Here is an 8333-nt window from a genome sequence, read left to right on the forward strand (position 1 = left end):
ATTTTTTTATTATCCACAATCCAACTAGCTAATAATTAATTTGTCTTAAATTTAAACTTTATTTGATAATTTATTGTTAATTAATAAATTAAATAATTACTCAAATTAGTACTAAAAAATTTTAAAAACAAATATTTTAGTTTTTTAAAAAAATTAATACACAAAAATATTTCTAAAATTTAATTCTAATAAACAAATCAGTCTCTAATTTATTTTTTTATAGAATAATTACCAAAAATAATTCTCAAAAATTTTAAAAGTAGATATTTTTTAATCCCCAAAAAAATTTAATATACAAATCACTTTTTAACATTTTTTTTGTAGACACGAGAGTCTCCCGTTCATTAAAAAAAATAAAATAAAATAAAATAATAATTATTATAATTATTAATTACAAAATAATACTATACCATAATTTTTTATTTTTTAGACAAAAATAATAATAAATTTATTTATTAGATTTTTATATATATATTTATAATAAAAAAATATATATATAGTCACTCAATAATAATAATAATAATAATAATAATAATAATAATAATAATAATAATAATAATAATAAAGATTATGCTATAAAAAACTCAACATTAAAATTATTTGATATTTTAAATTTAATATAATTAAAAGATATCCTAAAGTATGTTTGTATTAAAAGAAAATATTTTAATTTATATTTCAAAGTATCATTATTTACCTTATTTATTTCCAACGAAAAGAGTGTATCAATATGCTAGTATCATCATTCACATGCACAAAGTTAAGTTAATAATAATAAAGGTTGACATACAATAAAAATAAAATGAACAGAAAATTGTTATGTCATATCTAACAGAAAAAATATTAGAGATTGATCTGTGTATTAATTTTTCTTAAAACTAAAATATATGATTTTAAAATTTTTGGAGACTGATTTAAATAATTATTCTATTAAAAAATAGACTAAAAATTAATTTATCTGTCAGAATAAAATCTTAAAAATTAATTTGTTTATTAATTTTTTTAAAAATTAAAATATCTACTTTTAAAATTCTTAAAAATTAATTTGAATAATTACTCTAATAAATTATTATATGTAAGCGAGATTCAAATTCTAAATGCCATACAAGGAAGTTGTATTATGGCTTAGTTAGTTCTCCTTTTATGCGCCTGACTAAGCATCAAACATCACACATGCTTAATTATTTCATTGCAATCTTGTTTGTCTTTTTGGTCGTTGAGTAAACTACCAAAATTCATCCTAAAAAATTTAAACACAGATAAATTTAACAACGGAAGAAAGAAAATTAAATTATAATTTTGAATGATTTGTTTTATCCGTTAAAACTAATCATTTGTTTGTCAAAATTAACCAATCATCAAAATTAAATTTTTATTATCTAAAATTTTTAAAATATTTTTATTTCTCTTTTCTTTAAATCTAACTCTAAGTGTATACGATTAGAAAAATATTAAAGTATTTCTAAAAATATTTAGATAAAAATATCTTATTTCTATATTTGTTTCAAAGTTTAAAAATATATTTCAGATAATTTTTATTCTCTGAAATTAAAATACCACTAATTTTATTCTCATCTTCTCAATAGTTATCTTTAATTCCAATGAAAATGAAATGTGTATAATAAAATAAAAAGATTAAATTACGTTTACTAACCTAATCCTAATTCTAACTCTTCCTCTTCGTCTTCAGATTTTTCCTTCTCATTTCATCAGAAAACTAAACCCTAGCAGAATCTCTTCTCCATGAAAACTAAACTCTAGCAGTGTTTTTTTCCAAATTCATGGAAGCTCCACCAGCATCCACTCAACGCCGATTTGGATTTGCACGACCACCGCGCACCGCATTCTAAAAGGAAGATTCACTGCTTCTGCACTAGTTTTGTTTGCGTTCGTCTTTCTTCTTCTGCCACTGCGAAGTTGTGCGTAACGGTGACGAGTTCAATTTCTCTGTTGGATTCGCTTCAACTTCGTTCTCGCTCGATAACTTCTTCGTGTCGCCAAGGTGCGGTTGCAGATTGAACTGCAACGATGAAGACAACAACGAATTCAGAGTGAGGAAGCTTAAGTTGAGCATTTCGTGTCGTCAAAGTGTGGTTGGAAATTTTTTTTATTTTTCAAAATTTTAATTAGGTTTCTCTGTGGATTTTGTGTTGCTTACAGCTGAATAATGTTAAGGTAAATCAATTGCATGTTTTGATTAGCAGTTTGTTTTGTGTGTGTTCTTGCTTGATAATTAGGTAATTATTATGTTAAAATTAAAAGAAAAATTGAGGGATTCTTAGGTACTTCTTTCAGCTATTGTTAAAATTAAATCGAATAAGAAATTTGTTATTCTACTTATTGTCAGTGACATAATCACATAATCCAAAAGAATTTCTCTTAAACAATAGTATAAGGAGTCAGAATTTTTCTTAAACATGTCTATTGAATCAGTTTTGATTGTTCAAATACTAATTTTTTGTATGAATTCAAACATGACGAACTATGTTTTCTGTAACAAAATCTGTATGTTAGTGTGCTATTTGTTTGTTTGTGTATTTAGGCATTGGATTTATTTGCAATAGTAGTCATCAATCCTGAATTGTTCATGTTTAGCTTAGTAGTAACAAGTGCCTTTTCTAATTGGTTGATGAAGCAAATGTAGCATAAGTGTGTTAATTTGGATATTTCAATTTCAATTGTATCAGCACTTTCAATAGCAGCAAAATATCGCCATTTTATTTTTTTCCCATGTTCCTTTTGTTACGATGTTGATATTCTTGTAAATCTAAATCTCACGTACATGTTAAGCTATAATAGTTTTTTTGTCTTCTTTTGATTCTTTCCTTACATGCAATCCTTAAAATGCTCTACCATAGTCCTAGGAGGAACTGAATTAGTGTTGACATGATAAGTACTTTTGTTGTTTTCATTTTTAAACAGAAATACTACTTTGCTACTTCAAAAACAATGATGAGGTTGAATGGCATAACAAAATCATTTGTAGCTAATCATGTAGCAGAAACTAATGCTAGAGCTGTGACAATAAGGGCCTTTCAGGAGGAAGATCGCTTTTTCAAGAAGAATTTAATGCTGGAGCTCTTATGGCATTTCACAGAACAATTCCCTAGTATTTTCAATTCAATTTCAATGCGCTCTAGCAAATTATATAGTATCTGTAGAGCAATGTTTTGAAAACTGGTTCGGATCGGCCGGTCAAACCGATCGAATTGTGAACCAGACACAAAGACGGTTCGGGCAATCAGCAAAACCACGAAATATGAAAATCGGAATTGAACTGGTGAACCGGCCGGTAATCAATTGGTCGAACCGAACCGTGATTCAGCTGATTTTTGGGCTGGGCAGCAAAATGCTGCCGTTTCAACGAATGAAACCCTAAATCAATGTTCTGAATCCCTAACTGCCTTCAGCCCTTCACAATTCTCATCGAGCAAGGTTCTGAGAACGCCATCACAGTCTCACACGGCCAGATGGGTTCGATGTCGAGCAGTCACCTCCGTCGAGCAGTCACCTTGATAAACCCCAATTTTGTCGTTTATCTTGTGCTTATTTTAGGGGATTTTATCACCTTTTCTCATATTTATTCAATGAAATAGCATGGTTTTGTAATTGTCCCTTTAATTATGCTTAAGTGTAAAAACATGTTTTTTAGGCCCTTAAATTGGTGATTTTAACTCACTTTAATTCCATTCGATGTCTTGATGTGTTTGTTGAGTGATTTTAGGTTCATAAGGCAAGTATTGGATGAAAGAAATGAGGAGAAAAGTATACAAAGTGGAGAATGCATGAGGAAACAAGGATTGGGAATGCATCGATGGGCGCACAAGCGTACAAGGCGTGCGCGCAGAAGAGACATCGCATAGTGATGCGCACGCGTACATGACGCGTACGCGCGGATGAAGAAATAGCCAATCGACGCGCACGCGCACATGGCGCGTACGCGCCGATACTCGCACGTGACTCACTTAAAGGCAAAATGCTAGGGGCGATTTCTGAGCTGCCCAGGCCCAAATCCAACTTGTTTCTGAGTGTATTTCATGCAGAATTGAAGTCCAAACAAAGGGGAGCAATTAGTTAGTCAACATGAGCCTTTAGTTTGTTTTCTAGAGAGAGAAGCTCCCTCTTCTCTCTAGAATTAGGTTAGGATTAGGTTAAATTGTATTGGATCTTGAATTAATTACTTGATTTCATCTTGTTTCTTTTACAATTTCTCATTTCTACATCTTGACTTTCTTAGTTGTAATGTTAATTTCTCATTTTGCTCTCTTGTATGTTGATGAACATTGTTGGATCTAATTCCCTTTTAATGCAATTTCATGTTTCCATGTTTCTTTTATGTTGATCTTGCTTGCTCTTATTGATTTCTCACTTATGATAGTTGTGGGTTTTCCTTAATTTTAGCATTTTGTGATGTCTACTTTTATTGCACATTAGGTGTTTGATAGAATGCTTCTTATAGTTTGTGAGTAGTTCTCTTGACCCTTGGCCTAGGCCAAGGGGATTGAGTGATTTTGAGTCCTTGGGCTTCATTGAATTGGTAATTCTAGAGCCCTTGGGGATCAATTCGATAACCATTGACTCTAGCTTACTACTAAGTTAATTAGTAGCTAAGTTGGGACTTATGGATTGATGTTGATCAAGCCATTTGACGTACTCCAAGCCTAGGAGTAGACATTACGTACTTAAGGCTTTAGTGAGTAGACCTAATGAGCTGGGTTCCTCATAATTATCAATAATTGATTTGTTGACAAGGATGGTGATCTCAATTTCCCATATCTAGCCAAGAGTTCTTTATCTTACTTTCTTTAATTAGTTGTTTGATTCACCTCTTTCTTGCTCCCTTTATAAATCAAAACCCCCTTGCCCCTTCATAGCCAATAATTGACCACTTCATTGCAATCTCTTGTGAGACGACCCAGAGTCTAAATACTTCGATTAATTCTTATTTGGGATTTGTACTTGTGACAACCAATATTTTTTATGTGAGAATTATTTGTTGGTTTGGAGCTATGCTTACAACGAAGTTCTCATTTCTATAAGGAAAATTCTAGACCATCGAGCAATTCTCACTTATCAAAATGGCGCCGTTGCCGGGGATTGTAATGGTGCTATGTTATTGGCTATTGTATATATTGTGAATAGCTTGATTTTTTGGTTTGCTTGTTGGTTTTTGCTAGTTGTAGGGCTTATTTTTCTTTATTTCTTGTTAGCTTTTGTTTTTATTTTCTCTTTCACCATGAATTCCACTTTGGCTATGAGTGTGGTTCAAACTATGTTGTAGAAAATGGAAGCTTCAATGAGGATGTGCATCAAAGATTTGGAAATCAAAGATGGGAGGAGCCCTAAGCTTATGGACAACCTTCTTGGCAACAACCTCCTCCGAACTCTTATGGGTACAACCCTAATCCTAATGCATACCAATCCAATGTGTGTAATGACCCTTATTGTGATTGTCAACCACAACCACCACATGCATATGAACCCCCTCCTCAACATAGCCTTCCACCACACTCACAAGCATTCTACTACCATCCACCTCCATATGATCCCAACCCGTATCCACCATTCCAACACCAATACGCCCAAGAACCACAAAGTCCACACACACCACCTCAAGAATTTTACCAATATGAACCACCTTCCAATTACAACAACCTTCCCTCAAACAATGAACCCTCTCTTCCACCATCACCTCCCGATGGAGCCCTCACGTTAGAACTGAGAGATCTTGAATCTCTTATCTTAAGGCGACAAGAGAAGGATGAAAATAAGTTTAAGGAGATAAGAACAAGGATGGCTAGCATGGTAGAAGCCGTGAGTCACCTAACATCCCACCTAAGCTCATGCAGCCTAAGTACTCCCATTGTTGAATGTGGAGAAACAATCAAGGAGCCTAGTAAGGGAGTGAACTTGAAGCTCCATGGTGAGGAAGAGAAGTTAAAGCAAGAAGTGCAACAAGAGGAGGAGGTAGAGATTAGTGAACAAAAGGAAGTAGTGGGTGGATGTTTAGGATATATTGAGCACATAAAGGAATCTCAAGTTGAAGAGCCCTCTTCCACGGAGTTTGGAAGGGATGTTAAAGAGGAGAGTAATGTTGCGGAAGTAGACAGAGAGTTGAGGGAAATTGATCAAGAAGTGGATTCCATCATTAGTGATTTTTTGTCCACATTGATCAATCCCCTTGATGATCTTGTTGAGCCTTCTCCCAGTGGACTAGGAAGCACTGTTGAGGAGGATGTGCAACCTCCAAGGCATATTGTGAGTAAAGAATTGAAAGAAGTGCCCCAAGCAACAAGCCCCCTTATATATGATGATTCCGCATCAACATGTGACCCTTTCGAGTTTGAATAGTCCTTCACCAAAATTCTCGGAATTGATGATGAGGTAGACTTCACTAAACCTCCTATCTATGATGAGAGTGATAGGGAAGAGATAAAAGAAATTGGTGAAGAAGAATGTGAACTTGAGGAAGCTTGGCAAGAGGAGGAACTTGAAAAATCTTGCCAAATGGTGGAAGCCTCTAGAAGAGGATGGACAGGAGTGGAGCATGCTTTGTCAAGATCATTGGGACCTCCTCCACCTAGGTTGTCATCCAATCCTTCATTTGAGTGGGTAAAACTTCTAACTCTTAACTTTATTATCCCACTTGAATTTGGTTTGCTTGAGATGGATGGCCAACTTAGGGCGCTTTGTGGAATTAAGCGAAAGAGGAGGATGTTTAGTGGTTGGCGTTGTAAATCTAGACTCATTATGGTCGGAATCTCAAAATTGAAGAGCATGGATTGGTGTAGTGCTCAATTAAATGGGTCTAGGAGGGTAGTTTGGTGCTTTCATGAGAATTCGGCTTTCTTGTCACCCGGACGGAATCAAGGCGATCAACTAGAAGATGGGTGCGAAGATAAGATATGGGACCCTGAATCACACCATGAAAACCAATTTTGGGAGCTCATATCTTGGAGAGAACCTCACCCAATCTTGGTGAAGATGGTTTGAACTTCTAACGACCGATTGAAGGACAAGCACTTTTGGAGGTTCAAGGATGAATACAAGCGTAAACCACCTTGACAAGGAGCCTCCCAAATGTCCAACTTAAGGACTTAAACTAAAAGTGCTTGGTGGGATGGTAAACTCTTTCCCTTATCTTGTAGATATAATGAATGAATGAATTGGGTTCCATTGTATGTAGCTTCCTTACCCCCTTAGTATACGTTGCCTTGCTTGCTAAGTTGCTTATACACTCTATGCCTTAATTAGGGATGATTCTTTGAATTTGAGTTTTGGCTTGGATTGCAAGTTTTCTCAAATTGTTTGAAAAATTCCCAAAATTCAAAAATATGTTTGATTTTGAATTTTAGCTAGTTTTAGAGTCCTAGAGGAGGTTGGGAGGATTATAAGCTCTTCTTGGTGTTTCTGAAAAAAAAAAGGAGAGAGAGAAGCCACGCGCAAGCGCACAGTGCGCGCGCGCGCCGGTTGTGCATTTCGCACTCTCCGGGCCAAGGACCAGAGAGTTGTGCCACTTTTTGGCCAACTCTGGGCCTTAAGCCACGCGGATGCGTACATGACGCGTCCGCGCCCCTTTGCGTTTCCCTACCTACGCATAGGTGCACCTAGCGCCTCCGCGTCATCCACGCGGACGCGTGCAGTGCGCGCATGCGTCGATGCGTTTTTACATCACCCAGGCCAAAGAGCCGAGAGTTATGCCAACTCTGGGCCACTTTTGTGCCTTTGGCCCAACTCACCTGCGCGGACGCGCACCGTACGCGTCCGCGCCCATGCCCGCATCAACCAACTACGCGCAAGCGCATTTGACGCCCTGATAAACCACTATTTTATGGTTTATCTTGTGTTTAATTGAGTGATTTCACCAAGTCTTTACCCACTTATTCATATGATTTACATGATTTTACAATTCCTTCCTAAGTTTTATTCTATGGTTGAAAACTTGCTTCCTAGAGATCTTTAATTTGTGTATTTTAATTCTCCTTTATACCATTCGATGTCATGATCCGTGTGTTAAGTGTTTCAGGCTTTATAGGGCAGGAATGACTTAGAAGATGGAGATGAAGCTTGCAAAAAAATGGAAGGAACACAAGAAACTAAGGAGATGACCAGCGAGCATCGACGCGCACGCATGGCTCACGCGTGCGCGCGATATGAAGAAATTTGCAGCGACGCGCGCGCGTGCCTGATGCGTAAGCGTAGATTGGAGTTCTGCAAGATGACGCGTGCGCGTGCTTGACACGAACGCGTGACACGCCAAAATGACCAGCGACGCGTACGTGTGACTGACGCATACGCGTGACATGCGTGATCTGCAGAAATAACAGGAAATG

At 35.9% G+C, this 8333-nt stretch overlaps 1 long non-coding RNA gene across 1 annotated transcript; it reads left to right on the forward strand.

The window, feature by feature from the left end:
• The first annotated feature begins 1651 nt into the window (after positions 1–1651).
• Positions 1652–4336, forward strand: LOC140176392 (uncharacterized). The gene is made up of 2 exons (XR_011867714.1): positions 1652–2175; positions 2923–4336. It is a non-coding gene; the product is annotated as an uncharacterized lncRNA (long non-coding RNA).
• Positions 4337–8333: the final 3997 nt, after the last annotated feature.

The sequence above is a fragment of the Arachis hypogaea genome, chromosome 11 (assembly GCF_003086295.3).
Source record: "Arachis hypogaea cultivar Tifrunner chromosome 11, arahy.Tifrunner.gnm2.J5K5, whole genome shotgun sequence".
Taxonomy (NCBI): Eukaryota; Viridiplantae; Streptophyta; class Magnoliopsida; order Fabales; family Fabaceae; genus Arachis; species Arachis hypogaea.